The sequence below is a fragment of the Anser anser genome, assembly GCF_964211835.1.
Source record: "Anser anser genome assembly, chromosome: 9".
Taxonomy (NCBI): domain Eukaryota; kingdom Metazoa; phylum Chordata; class Aves; order Anseriformes; family Anatidae; genus Anser; species Anser anser.
In genome coordinates this window covers 10795825-10817210 of record NC_139729.1, presented here as the reverse complement: position 1 = coordinate 10817210, position 21386 = coordinate 10795825, and the positions used below count along the sequence as shown (strand labels likewise).

The following is a 21386-nucleotide window of genomic DNA, read 5'->3' as shown; positions in this document are numbered from 1 at the left end:
GGAAACCTATACAAGATGGGGGGAAAAAAGCAACTTAAAATATATTTAATGCTAGTCCTCCTTACTTAGTTGCTGCTTAGGATTTCTCCGAGACTTGTCTAGTATCTTGGAAGCAGAGAACATGATGTTGCAGTGGTTACTTTTCTTATTACCTTTTGCAGGGGATTTCAGAGCTATTGTAAGGCTTGGCAACCTAGCTTTGTGGTTCTGTGAGGCTGCATTCTCTCTCCTTTGATTCAGAGTGGAACTTCCATTTCTCTTTAACTTTACTTGCTCCATTGTTTCTCAAACTGAATTGTACTCTTCAAGGGAGATTGGAATCAGGGTTGTGGAAGACCTGAAGCTGTTAAATATTTTGTAAAAAGTGAAAAATGGACTGTGAAGAGCAGAGCTATTCTGGCAGCAGCTCAGTTTTGGGTTTGCACTGGCAACCAGCTATTTCTAGGAAAGGTTGCTGCTAGCACAGTTTGTACACTCCTTGGCCAGTGGGTTCACAGAAAGGCAAATGACCACGTTTCTCAAGATGGGAACACAGTTTCCATATTTAAACTTGGCTGCTTTCTCCTCATCTGCTATCGTGGATTAGGCTGGAATACTCCTGTTTCCTATGATGTTTGCACTTATACTGCTAGAAGTGTTTCTTAGAATATTTCTTCTAGCTTTGTTTTTCTGAAATGTTAGAGTGCTGTTCATTTATTCATTGTACATTCAAATTACTTAACCTATTGCTAGCTTACCTTTAACTCTTCAGAGATGCAAGACATTGCATTCAGACAGATGAGAGTCATGGTAAAAGAGTGCTTTGCATTTGTCTGTACCTCCTTTGCTAATTTTGGGTTTGTTCTGTCTAATTCTTCGTGGATCTTTGATATATCTTTGTCAGGTGGCATAGGGAAGAGGTGTAGGTGTGCTGTGCTTATCTTAGTGTAGTATGTACTTGCATCCTGGCATGACTTCTCTATTCTTCATAGGACGTGGAGCAGTGGCCTCAAGTTACTCCAGGGGAGGTTTAGATTGAATACCAAGATGAATTTCTTCACAGAAAAGGTGGTTAGGCATTGGAACGGGCTGCCCAGGGAGGTGGCGGAGTCACCATCTCTGGAGGTATTTAAGGGATGTGGATGTGGTGCTTAGCGTCACAGTTGAATAGTGGACTACAAGTCTGCCTAACACTACAGGTGTTAGTTGGGTAGTTGAACTTGATCTTAACTGTCTTCCCCAACATAAATGAGTCTTTGATTCCATGATGTCGAAGTCTTGATTGTACAAATGTTTTGTTTTTTCTTAGCCTTCTGAGTTGGTTACCTGGCTTTATCAGAACAAAAGTTTAAGATTCAGCTACTTTTACTTTTAGGTAAGGGCAAGTATTTTCAGTTTGTCTACTGGTCACTTCTTTTGGTGTTGTCTATTTCTTAGTCCAAGGCCTGAAATCTATGTGTGGAGTGGCTGAACTCATCTCCTTAAGAGCTTTGTTCTTAGATGTAATAGTGACAAACTCATTAAAGCTAATGATGTCCTCTGTTAAAGCATTTAGTACTGAGCAAATCTTTGGGGAAAAAAACAAAACAGTCAAAAGGAGATTTCACTTGTCTGTCAGTCTCAGGTTTTGGAGCATTAACCGAGTCAGGTAGTATCATGCCATCCTAAATTCATGTTCAGAACTGAGACTGTATCTTCCGTGGAGACATTGAGGTATTGGTCATTAGAAAGTAATATTACACTGCACGAAAACACTTATCAGGAGTGCCAGATTTAGGGGGGGGGGAAGATGTGCATCCTTTCTTATTCACAATATTGTAATTACTTAAAGCAGTATTTTCTCAAGCCCTTACAGAAATTCTGAAATTCTGCTTGTTCATCTACCATCCTGGCCATCTACTAGCCGTTGTACTATAGAGATAATTACGTATGATACCACATATAATTGATGGTGATGCCAAGGTGTTAGTTGGTAAGCAGATGAACTGTACCACAAACCACCTCTGTGAAACTTCTTGATCCACAGAAAGAAAGCAAAGAAATAGAGAAGCGCATTTTAAAGTCATTGTTTTAAAGCTCAAGTCTCTCACCTTTTAAGAGCTCTTTCATCCAGGCCTTAAACAGAATAAATCAGTTCTGCAAAACTGCTGCAATAACGAGAGAACTGGGGGGGTCATGGATATATTCTGAAGTTGTTGTTGAGTTAGTGCTTTCATAAATCACATAATATGGTTCATGAAGGACTGTTTCAGAATCTGTGCATATGGAAGCCCAAATCACTGTGTCTCAGTGTTTTCTAGGCCCACTGTGTATCCAGTCTAATTACAACAAGTGACCATTAATTTGGTCTTTATTCTAATGTTTTCACAGGAATAAATTCCTTGCAGACTATTAACCTGGTATAATGGCTCATGATATGGTGATGTGCCCTTGGGCTGGCATCATACTAAAGTAATTGCAATACTAAGACATCACAATGTCAAGTCTTCTGGAGTGGTGAATAAAATCATGTCCTGAAAAATGCATACTCTTGGATTAAGCACAAAGAATTCATATGGGAAACAGCCATTCTCCTGTTGCTGACAGTTTTGTTCTTTAAGGATCTTTAAAGTTCTGTTTATGCATTATGTAACAACCTCAAGGAAGAAAAACGCTTTTTTAATACACAAACTAAGGAAATGAGTTTGACAGGTCTAGACATCCTATTTTCTGTTCAGCTTCTCTCCTATGTCATTTCTAAGGAGGGATGTGAGGGAGTCCATCAATCCTAAAATAAAGGGGTACCTTTGGATTGTAGTCACAGGAAATGAAAGCATTCTCAGTAATGAATGCAGTGCTCCTGTTAAAACAAAGTACCTAAGTTCTCTCATTATCCTAGCAAAGAACACTGAAGCACTGAGGTTTCCTGAATGATAACTGTAAATTCAAACTCAGGGTTTTGAAGTCTAAGTGGCCAGATCTGGTTGATCTGTGGACTTCTCTTGCTGGCTCCACCTTCAAGCTGGATTCTGCAAGGATTTTTTTGAGTACTCTGATTCACCTTCAACCTACTTAGTGTTCTGTATGTGTGGGCAGAGCACTGCTGTTACACAGCCAGAGTAGACCAGGGTGCTGTCCCAGTACACAGGCTCCTCTACAGCACTGACCTGCGGCTGCAGGGGCAGACATCCTAACCTCTCAATTCAATTGTTCTTTCGCTGATCTCCAGAGGTCATCCCTTCCAACCACAACCATTCTGTGTCCTATTTTTGGAACTGCTTTTTATCCTTTTCCAGGGAAATACACATCAAATCTGACCTCCAGGTTAACAAATTCCAGTAAAGCATTTAGAAGAAAGATGCAAACTTCAAGATCCAAACAACAAAGCCTTGTTGCTGTCATGCAGTCACAGAGGATCATCTCCTCTCTGTCCTCAAGGTTAGGTTATTACCAGTTCAGTTAAGTAGCAAGTCTTGTTGGGGCTTCAGTGCAGTGGGGTGGGATACACAGGTGCAAGATAAAGCATGTATTCCTCTCCTGCAGATGTCTGCATCAGCCTGTGCTATCTCTGAAGCTCCCAGAACAATGTGCAAGCCCAGGCACTGCTTGTGTAAATAGTCTTGCACCGTCTATTTGAGTAGCTGATGGCTTTTGTGCTGTATCACGCATCAATGTCTGGACCCTTTGATTGCCTTCAGCTTTTGGATTTAAACAGTAAGATGAACCTCTTCCTTGTTACAGGTGAACATGCAGCTTTTTGTGAAGGGTCTTTTTGAAACTCTTCCAGAGTTTTGAATACTCAGTTTGTTGGTTTTTGTTTGTTTGTTTTTGGAGCATGGTATGTTCTCTATGTTAAGTCCATGGAGGAGAACTTATAGGAGGGATGTGTGGATGGCTGTTGCCCAAGGCTAAAGTGAAGTAAAATGGTTTTGAGTTCTATATTTTTTTCTAAATTGCAATCCTCATAAGAGGGAATATATGTATTTTAAACTGTAAGGAATGGTCAGTTGTATAGCATGCAATATAATTTTTTTTCAATTTCTTTCTATCTTGTGACTTCATAGCTTTCTATACACTTTTTTGTCCTGGTTAATTGTTACTGCTCTTTGCCTTCTTAATGCAGAATTCTGTGCAGTGTCTGTCAGATTGCTTCTGGGCTGCCGAGTCATTTGTGTTTTCTCTCAGAGTCTGGAGCCCTAGGCTGTTAGCTTTGCCCTTAAAACTTATCTTAGTGTAAAAGGATCAGTCCTTGATAAACACCGGATCATGAGTGGTTCACAGGAGTTCATAGTTTGATTAACTTGGGCCTGGCTTTCCCCTGTATAACGTATTTCTGTACCTAAATGCTGTTGAAGTCTCTAGTATTGCTTGCGTCCTCTGAGCATAGAGGAGCTCTAAGTTTGGTGCATAATACACTGGTATGAAGATATGGCCTTACGATAAGCGACCAGAACATCTTCTGTTGGGGAAAGAAAAAGAGTTAGGAAAATACACTGGAAGAAAATATGACGGATATGTAACGAAGTTGAATTAACTGAGAGAAAAAGTTCTGGAATGTTAAACTGAAACAGCTACCTGAAAAGACTCCAGTCCCTTGAGGTGGGCTTACCTTGAGATTGAGTACCAAAATTCATCTTTAATCTGTTCTGGGAAATCGAAATACAGGAAATCAGATCAGTAGCTGAGAGCTTGACCTTTGTGCAAGCTCTGCCTGGCTGTAAGTGTCCAGAACTCATTTCCTCTGTAGTCTAGAAACTGTATGCAGTTTGTCTGTATGCAAGCCTGTGCAGGGGAGGGCTGAGTGGGATGATGTTTGGCTAAGGCAACTGGTGCACACATTTCCCCCATGTATTAGTATAAACCACCTGCTGGTGGTGGTTTCCAGTTGCCTGAAACCTGCTTTCTAAGCAATAGGGCTGGCACTTAGGTTCTTTGTAACAGAGGTCTCAGACAAGGTTCTTTGTAACAGAGCTTTGCAATAGTTCTCAGTTTGGTCCAGGCTGCTGGGAAATTGTCAGAAATAGCTTGTTTAGGCAGAGGCTTTTGTGAAGTCTCTGTTGGTGTCGTTCTTTCCCTTGAGAGGACACCATCTCCAGGTGCTGTTCGTGCAGCAGACATGTGAAGTGAACACTTAGGAAAAGAGTACTGCTTCACTGCTACTGCAGATAGCTCCATAAGTGTCTTCAGCTGTGGAAACAGACCAAGAGTAACAGCATAACTTTAGTCTGTGATCTGTATGGAGTCTTTTTTCTAACCTGTGTCCTGCTTTCTGTTCTGACTTTGGTCTCTTGAATTTTTCCCATGAAGTCAATTCTATATGTGTCTCTATTTGTGCCGATAGCACTAGTGTTAATTATCATCAAACCGGGGAAAACACAGCCCATTTACACTTCCTGTCTTCCACACTGCTTGTATGACTGTCCTCCTTGCTTCTTCGTTTGGCTGTATTAGAAGAGATGGTTTATGTAGGCAGTTGCTCTTTGGCCTCCTAGAACTTAGGTGAGTTCTTGGTTCACTGAAATTTGTAGGGCCTGCTCTGTGGGGGGTTATATTTTCCCTCTGAATGGGAAATGTTTTGTAATCCCTAAAGATCTGAATCAGTGGAAGCTGTGAATCACAAGGTTCAGGGAATCATCTGTTCCTGGGTCCTTTGAGCTCTTGGCTGAGCTCAGGACAAACCCAGTTCTAATATACTGCTATTTGGTCAGTTAAGTTGATTTTTTTCTAAGACCCTGGCTATTCTGGAAGATGATTGTCCCAAAGGGCTTTTTTGGCACTAAATGTATATCTGTGTAAATCAGTGAGAGAAGAGTTATGTCCCAAAATAGATATTTTGTTAATGGAGTGACTTGGCAGTCCTCTACAAAGCACTACACTGTCATTCACCTTGCTTTCTGATCGCTCCTATGGACTCTAGAAAGAAAGACACAGTAGTCTTAGGATACTAGTTATTGTTTGGCAGTGGCATCATAACCCTGCAAAACTTGGTTTGTATGGGAGCCCTGTTCCAGCAGGAGCAAAAAGTTTGATAAAAATCTAATTGAAATTGGAAAGTTAAAATACAATGTTCTCCTAATCAGTAGTACTTTGAGTGGTAGTAAATCAAGAACTGCTTGCAATGTCACTATTTTGAGCGATGGTGGAAAGATTTTTTTTAAACGTTCTTCTCGTGATGTTATAACAATGTCACACTTCTCTTCTGCATTCATCTGAACGCACTGAGATGAATAGACGTTACAGGTTAATCCATAAAATGCTCCTCAGTTGGGCAGCTAGGTACTGCTGTGATGGAAAGATGGCTTACAGTGTTAACCTCTTCTGAGTCATGAGCAGGTGGAAATGTTCAAAATCATTTCTGTCGAGAGTCTGGGAGTGTCTAAGCTAATCTACATGGCAATTCCTGCCCTCAGACTTGTAGCTCAGTCTCCAGACGAGTCTTTTGTCTTCCTCTGATCTGTCACTGTGTATGGAGATACAAAACAGATTCTGAATCTCAGCTGGTGGAGTGCTTTGGTATGCTTTTGCTTTGTGTTCTGTGAAGGTATGGGCCATGTGATAAACTTTGCACAAAGCAGAGAAATCAGCAGGGCTCCCAAGACTTCCAGTTATAGTGGTATTAGTAGACTTTCAGTGAAGCACACTACTGCATGCTCTTTTAGCTTCAATAGGTTCTGTATTGTGCAGAGATATATCTGTGATTTCTTACACTTTAATACGCAGTTTTAATGTTCCTCCTTCTGAATAGCATTATTGGCATCAGAACAGTGCACGTATAAACTGCAATATTCATTAATTGTGTAGAAACAGTCTCTAACTTTTAAACTACATGAAACATCAGTGAAATAAAACAGTCTTGTTATAAACTGAAAAAGTAGTAAGGAAAAGGCTGAAAAGGTTCCTTCTAAAAGCATTTCTCTTTGAGAAGGAATGGAAAGGTAGTATGCAAATCAGATTTTAATAAGACAGTACAATACGTAACTTAAAACAAGAGCAAACAGAGCTCTTACAGTACTGTAATACCAAAAACTAGATAACACAAGCAGTGTCTTTTTCCAAAAATACCAGCAGTTTCCATCATACATAGGGGTAGAAAAGAAAACTGCTAATGTTAATATCTGGAAAACATTTATATAAGTTTATTTTTCTACAAAGCCAATAACATGATTTCTTCTTATGTGGTCTCTTGCAAGGTGTCATCACTAGCTATTTCCATCTCTAGGAGCTTACAGTTCTTTCTCTGCATTCACATTTCATGCTATTCCTTCTAACATGCTGTGCAGGAAGAATTGCATTGCATAGCTCTGCTGTGCAGCTGGAACTTCCTGGATCTCTGCATTTTTCAGGCTTTCCCAATCATACCCTGCAACTGAGGCAACAAAGAAATCTTTCTGGTCACATTCTGTAGAGAGCACATGACATTTGGGGGTAGCGGAGGAAATATGCTGTGCCCTGTGGAAGCCAGGTTGTTCCATGAGCCCCAGTGCTGCAGGGTTCTGTACACATTTCAGTGATCTTATTGACATCTCAGAATTTATCCTTGGGAATACTGCTATGCAGTGGGAGGAAAATGCGATGCTGTTAGCAAACTGATAATTGAAAGTAATAAAAGCCTTAAGCAAATGCATAAAACTCTTCCCAATCATGGTATTTATGGCCCCAAACTGTTATAGAGATATTTATAGGTTCAGTGGAAATACAAAACATATGGTATCTTTATCCGGAAATATTCTTTCAATTATACCCTGCATGGTTCTCATAAACATCCCTCTTTCATCTAAAAATTCTCCAGTACATTAGGTAAGAAACATCATTCCGTTTTGCAGGGGAATGTGGTAAACAAACATCTTGTTCTAACAGATGTTGAAGTGTTTTACAGATTTCAATCAGCAGAAAGAATATTGTATAACTTTTGGCTCTGGTACTGCAGCTGCTAGGCCACACATCTTGTATTTTGCTTTTGTATTTGATAGGTTGGAGATTTTGTGGGATCAGCATTTTTCCTGTTTCTCATCTGTTAAAGAATAAGGGTCTTAATCTGCTTTCATTGCAATGTACTGAAACTCCTGCTTTGCAAATGGAGCAGGATCATACCTTAATGCATCATTTAATATATCTGTAGAAGAAATTTTTGGGATCAACTTCTCCAGCTCTTGTTAGTCTCTGGAAAGAGTGCTTACGGGAACTGGATTGGTCTTTTCATAATGCTTTGTTACAAAACAGCCCAGTGTTGTCTTGGCAAGTGTCTTTCATAATCTGTGAAGCACTGATCTCAGGTTAGTAGAAAGGAAGGTACTCTAGGAAGATCTGAGAATCAAATCAAAAGGCAATGTTATGCTTCATCTTGGCTTTGAGAGGAGTATGGTTCTGGCCAGCGTGGCTGTTATTTCAGCCTCCCTTGAAAGGAGAGGATGAGCATTGACTCGGATCTAGCACATGTTTAGGGATCTTGTCCAACGTTTTTGCTGATATGGTTGTTTCGAGGTGCAGTTCATAGACCTTGTGCTAGTCTTCTGCATGGGTAGACCTGGGATTTTTATAACTTCTTAAAACAACTTCATGGATCTTGCAAGAGTCTACCCTATCAAGGTACTACGCCTGCAAGAGTTCCCTGGAGGTCAGTTTGCCTCTGTACCTATCTTAATTCTTGCAGGAGCTGAGCTGTAGTGCTGTACATGCTGTATTTGAGCTGTTTGGTGGAAGCTTTAATGTTATGTCTCTACACTGGAAGAGGCATTTTTGCTGAGGCCGTTAAGCATGATGCTCTTAACTGCCTTCCAGATACTGCCATTTCTTAAGAGAAGATACTTTCAAGCCTTGCTTGCCATGATGGCAGTTCGGTTAAATTAGCCTGTCTTAAATCACCTTTTCTGTGCAAAAATGAGCCTGGTGGAATTTTTTCTCATCTCCAAACTGTACTGATTGCAGTTACTTAGTCTTGGGCATGAGTATTGCAATCTCCACTATGTATTCATCTCTGCTTAAGAAAGTCTGTAGAAGGCTGTCAGCTCATGGCGTAGCTAGTAAAAGATCCTTTGGCATATGCACCAAGTTTTCAAGCCCTTTTGTCAAATTTCCATTCACTGATTTTCTACAGTTTTTCCACTTTGTAAGTACTGTCAATCTCCTATCCACTGTTAGTTTGTCTTGCAATATTCACTGATTATCTCTTATTCCAGCTTCTGTGAGGTGTCTTCCCATGAAATTCTAGTGTTCCTGTTGCCTAAAATGGCTACAGAGTTAGTGACGATCACAAGGTTACTTTTTTTCTCAGCTCCTCTCCGTCAGTTTATTGTATTGTGCCAAAGAGCTGTTGTGCATATAGACAGGGTCTCTGGGTTTTATTTTCAAAACTGCATCCTGCTGTGAATTGTTACCCTGGTTTAAAATACAGTTCTTTTCATTTTACTGTTTTCTGGGTTCTTGTAAGGAGGGTAAAAGCAACTGTTACATCTTACAGACGTGTCTTTAAGGCTAGGTTTTGAGTGCAGATCTCTTGCTCCTCACATTCAAGATGAATATTCAGAATCTTTCACTATGGTAATTCTGCTTGTCTATTCAGAATGCAAACCACAGAGAAACAATGTAATTGGAGAGGAAAATATGTTCTCTTAAAGTCTGGGAACACTGGAGGAGCTAATTTTCATGATTTTCTCTGACACATGTATCGCTGATCACTGCGTATAAATTATTCAGATGTTAAAAAGATCACAGTTGTAAATATGAAAGGAGTTTGTAGCAATAATCACAACAAGCCAATGTTACTAAATTACTGAAACAAATTATTCACGTCATCCTTCATTCTTTTTTCTGTTTGACCTTTAAGCTGTAGCATATGCTTCTCAGTTTAGAGTGCTGTGGTAGGACTGGAAGCCATGTTGATTGTGGCTGAGGGTTCTGTCTGGCTCGGGATGCCCCATTCACCTAACGTGAACGGTTTTCCAAATCTTCCATTCTCCAAATGTGAATGGTGTTTTAAAAGCATTCAGAGTTTGGCGAAAGGTAACAATTGAATGCTCTAAGTCACACAGTCAAAACGCACCCAGAATAACAAGGAAGGATATAAAGGGGGTACCCTTGGGGTTATAAATTGACCTAAGGTACAGATAGGTGACAAGCATGTGGCAGGCTGGGATTTGGGACCGATGTGGTTGGGAGAATGTATCTGTACAATGCTGTAAAGCACTTTCAGTCCTCTGTTTGCCTGCTCTGCACTGTGGACTATACAGAAGAATGTGGAGTGTGCAATGAGATGGAAAGGGTGATAGAAGAGCTCTGTTGCTGAGCAGGAAGACTGAGGGTCCTTGTGAATGTCTTGGGTTGCACTTAGGACTTCATAATGCATTAGGTAAAGCTAAAGTTTTCTTCTAGTCATTTGTTGAGAAGAAACATCTTTGCAACAGGTGAGAGCCATCTTTCCTCATTCGTACTTACCTAGGCCCTACTACAAAGTAGTCAAGCAGCATGTGATTTGATTTTATCTTGGGGTGAAAAAGACCCTGGGAGAGTTTTGTGGAGCTGATGTTGACAAATGATTCAACATTTCTCATTTTTGTCTAAATTAGGGCAATAGAAAAATGGATAAAGGCTTTATTGTTCAAGTTTTGCTGTTGCTGCTTTTTGGTGTAACATTTTTCTACTACTAGTCTAGGCATCTGACTTCTTACAGGCTTTGCAACAAGCCGATGATACCTGAAAAGGCCTGGTTGCGTTCTCTTTCCAGGTTTGGTTAAAGTAGCCTCATTTTGGGAGATAAGTTATTCCATGTGTAAGAAACACCACTGGGAAGCCTAAAACTTCTGAGCTTTTTGTTGCCCTATCTGTGGTTTACATTACTGTGCTGGATAGGTTCTTACCTCCATTTGGAGAAAGCAAAAGTTCTATACATGGGGAAACTGGGGGAACAACACTAGGCATCAAAATGACTACTTGTTCTGCTAGGGAACTTCTTGTGTTCATTGACAAGTGGGAGACCTTTGTTGTTGGGTCCTGGCATGAGTGGTTATCTCAGTTCAACTGCTGTTTCTTCTTGAGCTGTTGCAGAACTGGTTTCTGGAAAGAAGAATAAAGTATTTAAGGTGCCAATGTTTGAAAAATATGCTGTAATTTTCAATAGCTATGGACTGTTGTTGCTGGGTAAGTGACAGCTTTTCTGCTACACAAGAAGGCATCCACTGCTCCAGTCCGCATCTGTGGAAGTTGATAGACTAGCATTGCCCTGAATCTCAAGCAACATGCAATCCTTGTTAGAAAAACAAAACCTTAAAATCTCTTGTTCTTGACAGTTTTCACTAAGTTGTTCCTGAAGTGTAAGCACACAAAATCTTGCCTCAGAATCCCATGGTGTGCTTTGGTCAATTGAAGTGAATAATTTGGCTATCTTGTGGGTGCGCAGCATCTGTTCTGGGCTGCTGAACTAAGCACTTAACAAGGTTGTGAGAGCAAATCCTTCCTTGCTCTAATTCCACTGCCTTTAGTGATATTGCACCGAGTATTGATTTGGCCTGTTTTAATCTCAGAGCAGAACTCTTGCCAAAATTGAGGATAAGCATGACAACCATTACATTGATTTATCAAAGTAAAAGGGGAGTTGCATTATGAATTTTGGAATTGAATATAGTGCATAAATGGCGTTTCCATCAGCAAAAATTGAGAAGGTTGATTTATGACAGATAACTCCAATAATTTCTGAATTTCCATATTAATAGGAAAGTGGTACTTCCATTTGTACTATTATCCCCACATGTGCCATCATCTTATAAATATGGAAATTTGGTAATTATCTGTAGAACTACTCTATTTTTGGATTGTACCGTAGAACTTAATAAATGGAGTTATTTTTCATACTATCCATATTTTTTCTAAATTTTTATTGAGTCTGGTGTACTGTACTGAAAGAAACTCTGTTTAAGCCATGTTTGATAGCCTAACTAAAACTAGATGCCTACAAACTAGTTCTTTTTCTTTTAGCCAAAAGCGTAGAACCAAACCATAACATTAGATCCTACTGATTTGTTACCTTCTTTGTTTTGAGTCTAAGGGAAATGTGCTCAATAGGAGTTCGTAAGACGTATTGTTCATTGAAAAAATAAATTAATGAAAACAGTATTGACAGTAAATAAAACTAACGCTGAAACTATACCTCAGCATCATTTTGTGGAGTTGATAAGGTGAATATTAACACCTTTGTCGATGATACTTCTATGTGCTAATGGCCCTTCAGGACGGTAGTAATGCAAGGCATATGTGAGGACTAAAATTGGAAACGGAGTACATTAGTTCTTGGTGGATAGTCTCTTGAAGTGGTGCTGAATGAAAACTGTGCTGCCATGGGTTTGGTTACACATGTAGTCCATCTAATCACATTTCTTTTAAACTGCGTGTCTTAACATATGAGTCCTCCTGTAGAATTGGGAGCACTAGCCAGGGGATTTTCAGCTGTTTTACATTGCCATATGTCTCCTTTGAGTCATTTTTTATTGCTGATGCAATAGAGCAGGATGTAAGTTACGGGTATGGAACATTTCTAATAAAAAGCCTACTTCCCATCCCCTAGTACAAAATGCTTCACAACAGGTATCTGTTGGTGGGGCTGGCAGTATGTTCACCCCATGATGTTCTTCTGAACCCAGTCAGCCAGTGAAAATTTGGCCACGTGAAAATTGCTCTTAGTTCTGCAAAGGTGCCTACATGTTACGAATTGTGGTTCTCTGTCTTAATTTGTATATACCCAAGGCTTTCATGTTGCAATTAAAACTTAATCCCAGATCTTTCTGATGTCTTTTCTAAGTGTAATGTTCACTTCAGGGGAAATGAATTTTAGAGGGAAGCACAATTTACCAGGACAAGCCTTTTTCATTGGGAGCAAAATATACTGCAAAAACTTGGCTTTGGGTGGTGCTTTCTGACCTTTCTATGGTCTGAGGTTAATCATTAAAGCATTGATTCTTGTGAGTGAAAATAGTGTTGTGAAGATCTTCAGGATTTCTCAGACTGTTCTTTCTACACTACCTGTAAGCCGTACGCATTGTTTTTTGTCCTTGTGTAGTTGAAAAATCACACACTTTGAGCTGTGAATATTTTTGTGGGGTGAAGACACTTGTAATGTCACGGGATGAACGTATGCTCAATTATAGCACTAGCCACTCCGATCATGAAAGTGATTTCATCAGACTTACTTCAGAAAACAAACGATGTTTGATTTAGCTGAGTAAAAGTGATGTTTCAGAACTGGCTTCAGCAATCTTTCTGTGGCTTTCCAGTTGGTCTGCAAGAGATGAAATGGAGTAAAGAGTCTATCATAGTTGAAATTGGATGCAGGCACCTTGAAGCATATCTTGAATGTGCTTCTATTGCATACAGAATTATGAAAGTTAGAAGATTTTTTAAAGGCTTCTGTGACTTTCCTGTTAAAATGTTAACTCAATCTTGGGCACTAAAATCAAAGACTTTGACGCAGTGATGCTTACAAAATTTTCTTGGATTTGAGTAGCTGCAGCTGATGTCATGTTATGTTTTTAAGGAATCTGTTTTCCTTTGAAGCTCAACCACACAGCCATCGGTTAATGTTGCCTGTTGGCCTGAATAATAGGCCATGGAAGACGCTTTTCATCCTGTTCAACTGTCTTTTAATCAGGCTCAGGACACTTTCTCTGAGGAGCTGAGTACACAGTGAATTTTTCCCGAGCATTAGCATCCCCAACCAGGATGTTGATTTCCTTCTTGGACTTCTTTTGAGGATGACTTTAAGTTGTTAGTGCATATCAAGTTACTTAAAAAGGACTGAGTGAAAGTAGTAGAGCTTGGTTTAGACTTAGCTAAGAGCTTTTTCAAGGCTTCTGCTGGCAGTGGTTAAGATACCTTAAGATGAGGAAAAAGAACAGTTGGTAATTACCTGACAGCTTGAGTTTTCTCTTTAATTGTAGTGGAATTCACATATTGCTACTCTGCTCAGTCATTCAGTGAAGCTCCTTTTCTTTGAGAATTATAAAATGTAGCTGTTTGGAAGGATGCAGGAAGGACTAAAGCAGCACTCTCAAGTCTCTTCCAAACTGGAATAATAAACCACTATTCAAAAGGATCTACTCTAGGCTTTTTGGCAATACTTCCCCCTTTCTGAAGGTAACTTTTAAGCTGGTTCAGTTTAATGGGCTTCATCTCACAGTCTGTGTAGTTCTGGCTTCCCGAAAGCTGGATGACCTTTCAACACATGCGTCTGGGACTCCAGGGACAAGTCTGTGTGGCCGGACTTCAGAGGACGAGGCATGTCAGTAGCTCTGTACTAAAGGCAGCGTTGCTGTGTTGCTCTTGGTCGTAGTCATCTTATGCAAAATTGGCTTGGGTCTCTGCAGTATGTTGTATGGAGTCACAAGGTGAGACAGGAAGGCTAGCATTTGGGGATTTGTTGGAGAAAATGGAAGGTGAAGAGCAACAGTTAGTTAAGTATGCTGTTTCAACACCTCAGTTGATAGAAATCATCCTTCTGTGCAGAATTAATTAGACTTAAGCCTTCTTGTGTCAGCTGTGAGAATCGTGTCTGGTATAATTTTGGTTGATTTTGATCTTCAATTCAGATTAAAGAAAACATACAATTCCTAGAAACTAGGACTCTTTATTGCCAGTGATTCCATACATTTTTTTTGTTTGGTGCCAAAGACCTAGAAGAGATTCAAGTAGGATTTATGCAATTTAACTGAACAGTGTTCTCCTGCTTTCTCTAGTTGCAGCCTTGCTGTTGATATAAAGCTTTCTGCTCTTGTCCTTCAATCTCTGGATTTGTTGGCTACTGCTAATGAGACCTATAAGGAATAAAAAAACCCTGACCTCAAATTAACCGTAGGCAATTCCTGTGGAGCCATCCAAACCGTTTACAATATTGATCAGTTAAGTCCCGTGAATTCTTTAAGTCAGTCAATGATGTGAACTGAAAAGTCAGATTATTACAATGAAAGCCCTGCTATGCGAACTTTTAATTTATAATACAGGGCCTCAAAATAGACTTTGGTCAGTGTGGGTTTTCTTGTTTCGTGTTTAAGCCTGAAGTAAAATGTCATCTTTTTGAAAAAGTGTTTCCTGTGGGGATACACTACATCAAGTCAGTTGTCCAGTAGAATTAGAAATAATGCTTCTAATTTCAATTCAATAATCCGGGCATCTGGAGCTGTAAAAGCTTTTTACGCATTGTATGACTCTGGGAAGATAAAGAGAACTTCTATTTGTATGGTATTGTTGTTCTATTACCTCACCTGGCTTTGAAGTGTTTAGTTTAGGGGCACGTTCCTGTTATGTGAATGACACATTGGAGAGGAAAGCCATGTATGGAAGACACGCAAACTAGAACTTGTGGATTCTGATGGTTGCAGCCCGTGGGAAAGGAGGGAGAGTATCTTGTGCAGTGTATGAGCTGTTCGAGAAGGAGAAGAGTGGTGGTGCACCAAGGGCAGCATGCCAATATTTTGTCATAAACTGAGACATCCTGCAGAGACACATCAGCATGTGTAGGGGCAAATTTCAAGTCCAACTGTATAAAATGGAGAGCAGCATGTATAAACAAACCTATCACAAGTTATAACGAGCTATTGACACTAAAAATAGAGCACTGATTTTACTGCTTCTGGCTGGTGCTTAGCCAAATTTGGAAGACAGAATAGACATTTCTAATTGGTAAAGTGAATACTCTGCTCTTTTTAGATATCTGAAACACTGCATGCACTTTTTACTTGCTTTTGTGGAATCTTAGTTTAGTTTTCAGGGGAAATACTGGTATGATTTTGCAATTAACAGAGGGTCTGTGAATAGTACACATCACAGTCTGTGGAACATACACGTGATGTTATTGCTGGCCACACTTATTCTTCACTTTTCCCTTTTACATTTCTCCCCATAGCCTACCTCTTCCTGAGGCAAAAGCAGTATCTACCTGATTTATGAGGATTTTACTCCCATTTTTTTCATTTTCTGGGTGCTGAAACGACACACTGACTGCTCGGACCATCACCAGGGTCTGCTGGAATAGGAGTTGCAAGAGACTCTTTTAACTTTTTTTCCAGTGATCTCTCCAGAAAGGAAGAGTTCCAGACAGAAGACTTTCCATCACCTACAAGGGCTCCTGTTACCAAAAATCAGTTGAATGAATCTTTAGAGGCCAGCACCAGTTTACTTCAGCTGATGACAAAAAGCATGTTACTTTGGTGCTGTTTCCCTTTCCTTCCCCAACATCCATGGTTTTACTGATACTTGCACATTCCTGGTGTTGCATTAAGGTATACCCAATTAGCCGTTATAAATCCGGTCCCGTTCAGGGTTCTGAACTATCACACTTACGGATTCACAAATAACATAATACACCCTCACTCTAGTCACGTTCCGTGAACTACCACGGCCACACTTAAAGAGTTTGGTCGTGTTCGATGAGAACTATCACGGCTAGGTTCAATGCAATCTAGTGCAATGTATTACAGCAACAGGTACACAGGTTCTTTAGATTGCCAGTGTATGAGTATTGCCAAAAGTATGAGTAACACTGCCTGGCTATAAATGTGTTAAAAGGTATAAAGCAACACTATGGAGACTTCTAAGTTTCCCAGGGGGGCACTTGGCATAACCAAGTGGTCAGATCTTACCCCGTGGCATCCCAAGGGGGGATGGGGAGGTGGAAGAGAGGCTCAGCCCATTAACTGATCCCAGAAGTCAGAAGGTATCCTTTGTGACGGCATCTTCCCTAACATCCCCTCTCTCTTAAGCCAATTTATATTATTTTCTATCTTTTGGGTGGAGCTTGAGTGACTGTAGTCAGGCATATCTTGGTTACAATTAGTAAAAAAGTTTTCTCGTCTTCGTTTAGAGGTGTAGGCTCTGAGAAATTCGGAGCGTGTGCTCAATGAGGGGTGGTCGCACCTTGGGGATGGGTAGCTTTTGGGATGGAGGTGTGTTTTGGTATTATAATGAGCAGAGGTTCAGTAGAGTACAGCGTTTTGTCAAAAACATGACAGGTCATTGGCTCAGGGTAGCAAATGTGCAGCTTATTGGTCTTGGTGTGCACAAGAACAGTCGAGTCCCCATCTTGTCACAGAGCCTAGCTGCGGTGTCTCCACTCCGCTCCACACTCCGTGCTGTTCCTCTTAGAGCCAGCACACCAAGTTCCCCCAGAGTGGTCAACATCTAAGGCTGGAGGCCTAGGGAACTTCTATGGAATGTAGCTACGCTCCACCCTAGAAGCTTCTTCAATGCTGTGTACCTTTTCTTTAAAATGTGAATATCAGTTTAATTTACAAGTTACCTCAGGCAATTGATCCACACCTGGATAGCTTCTGGTCCTGTCTGTTGTCCCTCATCTCAGTCCTCATTCAAACCCTGCTGAGATTGTGGCTAGTCTTGCCATTGAGGAATTGAGTCCCCATGGCATTAAAGATGCTGTGCTTGTTCTACTTTTTAATGCTTTCTGTGACTATGGCTGTTGGCAACTGCAGGTTGCAGTCAAGGAGGTACCTTCTGCTTCTCGGTACTTGTGTATGGCAGCAGCTATGAAATACAGTTTGATAACAGCAGCACTAGGATGCCTAGTGCTGTCTGAGCTAGCTCGGGCTTAGAGGTGACTCAGGCATCAGTTTCAAACCGCAGAAGTGACAAGACAGGTGGCTCAGTGGGTATCGCAGCTGGTACTGTGATCTGTTGTTTTCACAGTGAGAAGGATGTTTCACAAAGGTTCCACTACTCAATTAGCCTGTTTACCCGAGTATTCCCATTTGAAACAAATAACTGATTTACCTAAACAGCTAAATCAGCTCATAATGTATATTCCCACACTTTTGTTTCCTGCTTTAACCAAAGTTGGTCCCAAGAATTAGAGAAAATGTCTATATGCAGTAATAGTGCGTTTCAGTTCCTGTGAGCACCTTTCATTGATTTTTTATTTTTAATTAAAAAAATAAAAAAGCCCCTACAAAATATCTTGACTGGAACATTGCAAAAAATGCTGTCAGGACCCACTGGTGTGTTTGGGCTTGCGGAGAGCAGATGGTGACATGAGGTAGAACACCACCATTTAATTCAGTCTCACCTGTCATCATCATCACTCGATATAGGAAGCCTTTCATAAATAGTCTTCCTTGAAAAAATTATTCTTCTGGCTTTTCAAGGGATAACTACCTGACAGTGTTTGGAGATTGCCTTTCTGTGACAGCCGTTGTCAGTGGTCATAGGAAAACTGAAAGAACAAATATATTTTGAAAGAGCTTGTATTATCTGCTTCCTGTGAAAAGATTTGAATGTTGCTTTTTGTGCTTAGCTTTCTAAGGTCAAACTTTCTTTCTTTTCCCTTGGAGAAAAAGAAGGCCAAATAAGGAGAATAGTCAATATAGAGCTTGCATGCATGTCTTTGCCACTTTGCATTTGATGATGTAACTTCCAGTTTGACTGATAAATGAATCCCACCAACAATCTCCTCTTAGCTCCAGTATTTAGCATTAAGCTATATCACCACTTCTGGGTGCCCTTATATTGCTTATGCTGAGAGCACTTGATAGCACAATTTCTAGGCATTAAATGCCAGGTATTTCTCTACCTTTTTCCCGAGGCTTCTGCCATCTTAGAGAAATGTCAGTTCAGTTATACCTTCTGCCAGCTCCTATCTGTGCATCCGCAGTGAGCCATTATATGATTGTTTCCCATGATATCCTTCCTAGTGACATTTTACATGCATACTATTTTCCCTAAATGAGTTTCCTGCGTGCTAAATTTCATGGTAGAATGAATCTTAGCAGCTGAAGTGGTACATTAAGCTGGAAAAGGGGTGTGTTATAAGGAAAATGCTTTTAGGCACACTCCTAACAGATGATTTTAGCTGGTGTTATGACTATGTGTTGCTACCTCTCTGTTCACAATTTCCAGTATGCATGTCTTTGCTTCTGCAATCCTTAAAACACATAGGAAAGAGACGGTAAGTTTGCATGGGTAATCTTATGAAAGCCTCCTTTGTAATTAAGTGTGAACTATGATTCAGTCCATTGCCAGGATATTATGCTACTTTGATAAACGTTCATTTTATTATTGAAAGTCCCGATTCCCTTATTAAAGTTTTCTATTAAATCAGAATGTGCAGAAGCTTCCAAAATCCACACAGCTTCTGCTATGTCACTTTTATTCCAATGCAATGTAAATAGACAAATAAATTATCCCATTGTGTTAGCCTAAGGCTGTAAAACATGCCCCTGAAACCAAAACACAGTGTAATTAAAAATCTCCTAGCAAGGCAGTCCTATGGCACACCTTCTGTTCCTGCAATGTGAAGCAAGATATTGACCATGGGGCTGAAGGGCTATTAAGAGGCTGAGGACACCTTTAGCAAACTGCCTGTAGGTGTAATACAGTCCTGTACTGTGAGCTGGGCTTAGCTCACAATGAGGTAGCATAGGAGACAGAAAATTTCTCTCTACAGCTGAGCAGGTCGCTGTCAGCCATAGCCTTGAGACAGGATTGAAATGCTTCAGGTTGCTTAGGAAGCTTGTCCTAAGGCTTTCTACACCTTTCCCACCCTAAGGAGGAAGAGGTATTTCAGTGGGATTGTGCTTATCATCTGGAGCAGAGACTTTGCTGATGTTCTGTTCTTCGCTTGAGATGATCTGCAGAACAGTCCTGGTGCTCGTACAAAACACTCAAGAGAAAGCTGGAGTAGTTTAATGCAGCAGCATGTCATATAGCCCCTTCTACCTGTCTTCAGGGACAACCAGTGGCCCTCTGGACAGACCACTTATGAATCAGAGCGGTAAGAGAACATCTGCAATGCAAACTTAACTCAGGACTTATTTAGAGATTTAAGCGATGTGTGGTCTTTATCATTACAGGGCAATGCCAAACAGGGAGGCAACTTCAATTCCTGGAAGCATTTCTGGTTGCATTATTCAAATGCAACAGTAGGTTTATTAAGAACTTAGGTGTCCTTGCTGGGTCTAATGTGCTTGGTGTCAAACTTCTAGTGCCAGTGCTTGCAATAGCAGGATCAACTCACTGCACATGAGGATACTGCCTTGGTGTCACCTTTCTGCCCTGCTAGCAGCACATGGGGTCTGCACCGTGCCTGACTGAAGCATATCAGGCACAGATACCAGTCTTGATCTAAGGGCAGATAAGTGTTTTTCAGCTGGTAACTGAATAAGGTAGTTCAGACCTATGAAGATCATGAAATCCAACTGCCTCACGGCTTCAGGGCTAACCAAAAGTTACAGTATTTCATTGAAGGCACTGTCTCAAAGTCTCTTGAACACTGACAGGCCCGGGGCACCAACCACCTCTCTGGGAAGCCTGTCCCAGTTTCTGACCACCCTCAAAGTGCAGGGATTTCCCTCAGTGTCCAGCCTGAGCCTGCCCTAGTGCAGCTCTGGGCCCTTCCATGTGCCTGGCCATTGGCAACCTAGGAGCAGAGCCCGGCGCCTGCCTCTGCTTCCCCTCCTCGGGGGGCTGCAGGGAGCGGTGAGGCCACCCGTCGGCCTCCTCTCCTGCAGCCTGGGGGCCTCAGCCTCTCCTCACGGGGCATGCCCTCAAGCTCTTCTACCACATTTTGGCCTTCCTCTGGAGTCCTTCAAGAACCTTAACATCCTTTTTATGTCATGGAGCCCAGAACAGCACACAGTATTCAAGGAGAAGCTGCACCAGCACAACGTACAGTGGGAGAATCACCTCTTTTGCCTGGACAGCTGCTCTGTGTTTAATGCACCCCGAGTTGCAGTTTGCTCTCTTGGCTGCCAGGGCACTCTGCTGGCCCACACTGAGCCTGTTGGCAGCCAGCACCCCCAGGTCCCTTTCTGCTGAGCTGCTCTCCTGCCGCTCGTCTTGTGGCCCGTACCAGTGTCCAGCAGTATTCCGTCCCAGGTACAGCACCTGGCATTTTCCTTGATTGTACTTCATGCTGTTGATGATTGCCCTGTGCTCCAGTGTGTCTGGGATCCCTTTGTGAGGCCTCTTCCTCTGGAGAGTCAACAGCACCTCCCAGTTTAGTATCATCAGCAAACTTGCTGAGGATGCATTCCACTCCTGCATCGAGGTTACTGGTAAGAAATGTTGAACAGGACTGGCACTAGAATGGTACTAGTCACTTGTATCAATGACCCTATCACTCATTACGTTGGAATAAATTGTGTCCCATTTGGACTCAGCTTTCCTTCCCCTGCTTTGCTGAAATTTTCCTCCACTGAATAGTTTACAAAAACTTAGTGCTTGGTGTGTTATTTTAGACGTAGTATTGATAGACTGTTTTCAAGTTCCTCTGTGTGTTTTTGGTAGTCTGTGTGTATGGGTACCCCAGTGTAGCACTTCATACATGTGTTTTTTTTTTTTACCCCCCCTAATTTTTTGTCCCATTTTTCTGTCTTTTGGATGAATTTATTCTTTGATCATGTGATTATGATTTGAATTTGCATTGTGCTTATGTGTCTTCT

The 21386-nt window shown here is 41.1% G+C and overlaps 1 protein-coding gene across 1 annotated transcript in view; it reads left to right on the top strand.

Moving 5' to 3' along the window:
- LOC310904512 (uncharacterized protein) overlaps positions 1-21386 on the top strand; it is a 411654-nt gene that overhangs the window by 16738 nt on the left and 373530 nt on the right. The window contains exon 6 of the mRNA XM_083849364.1: positions 972-19717. The gene's annotated coding sequence lies outside the window, so the exon portion shown is untranslated. The remainder of the gene's footprint in view (positions 1-971; positions 19718-21386) is intronic.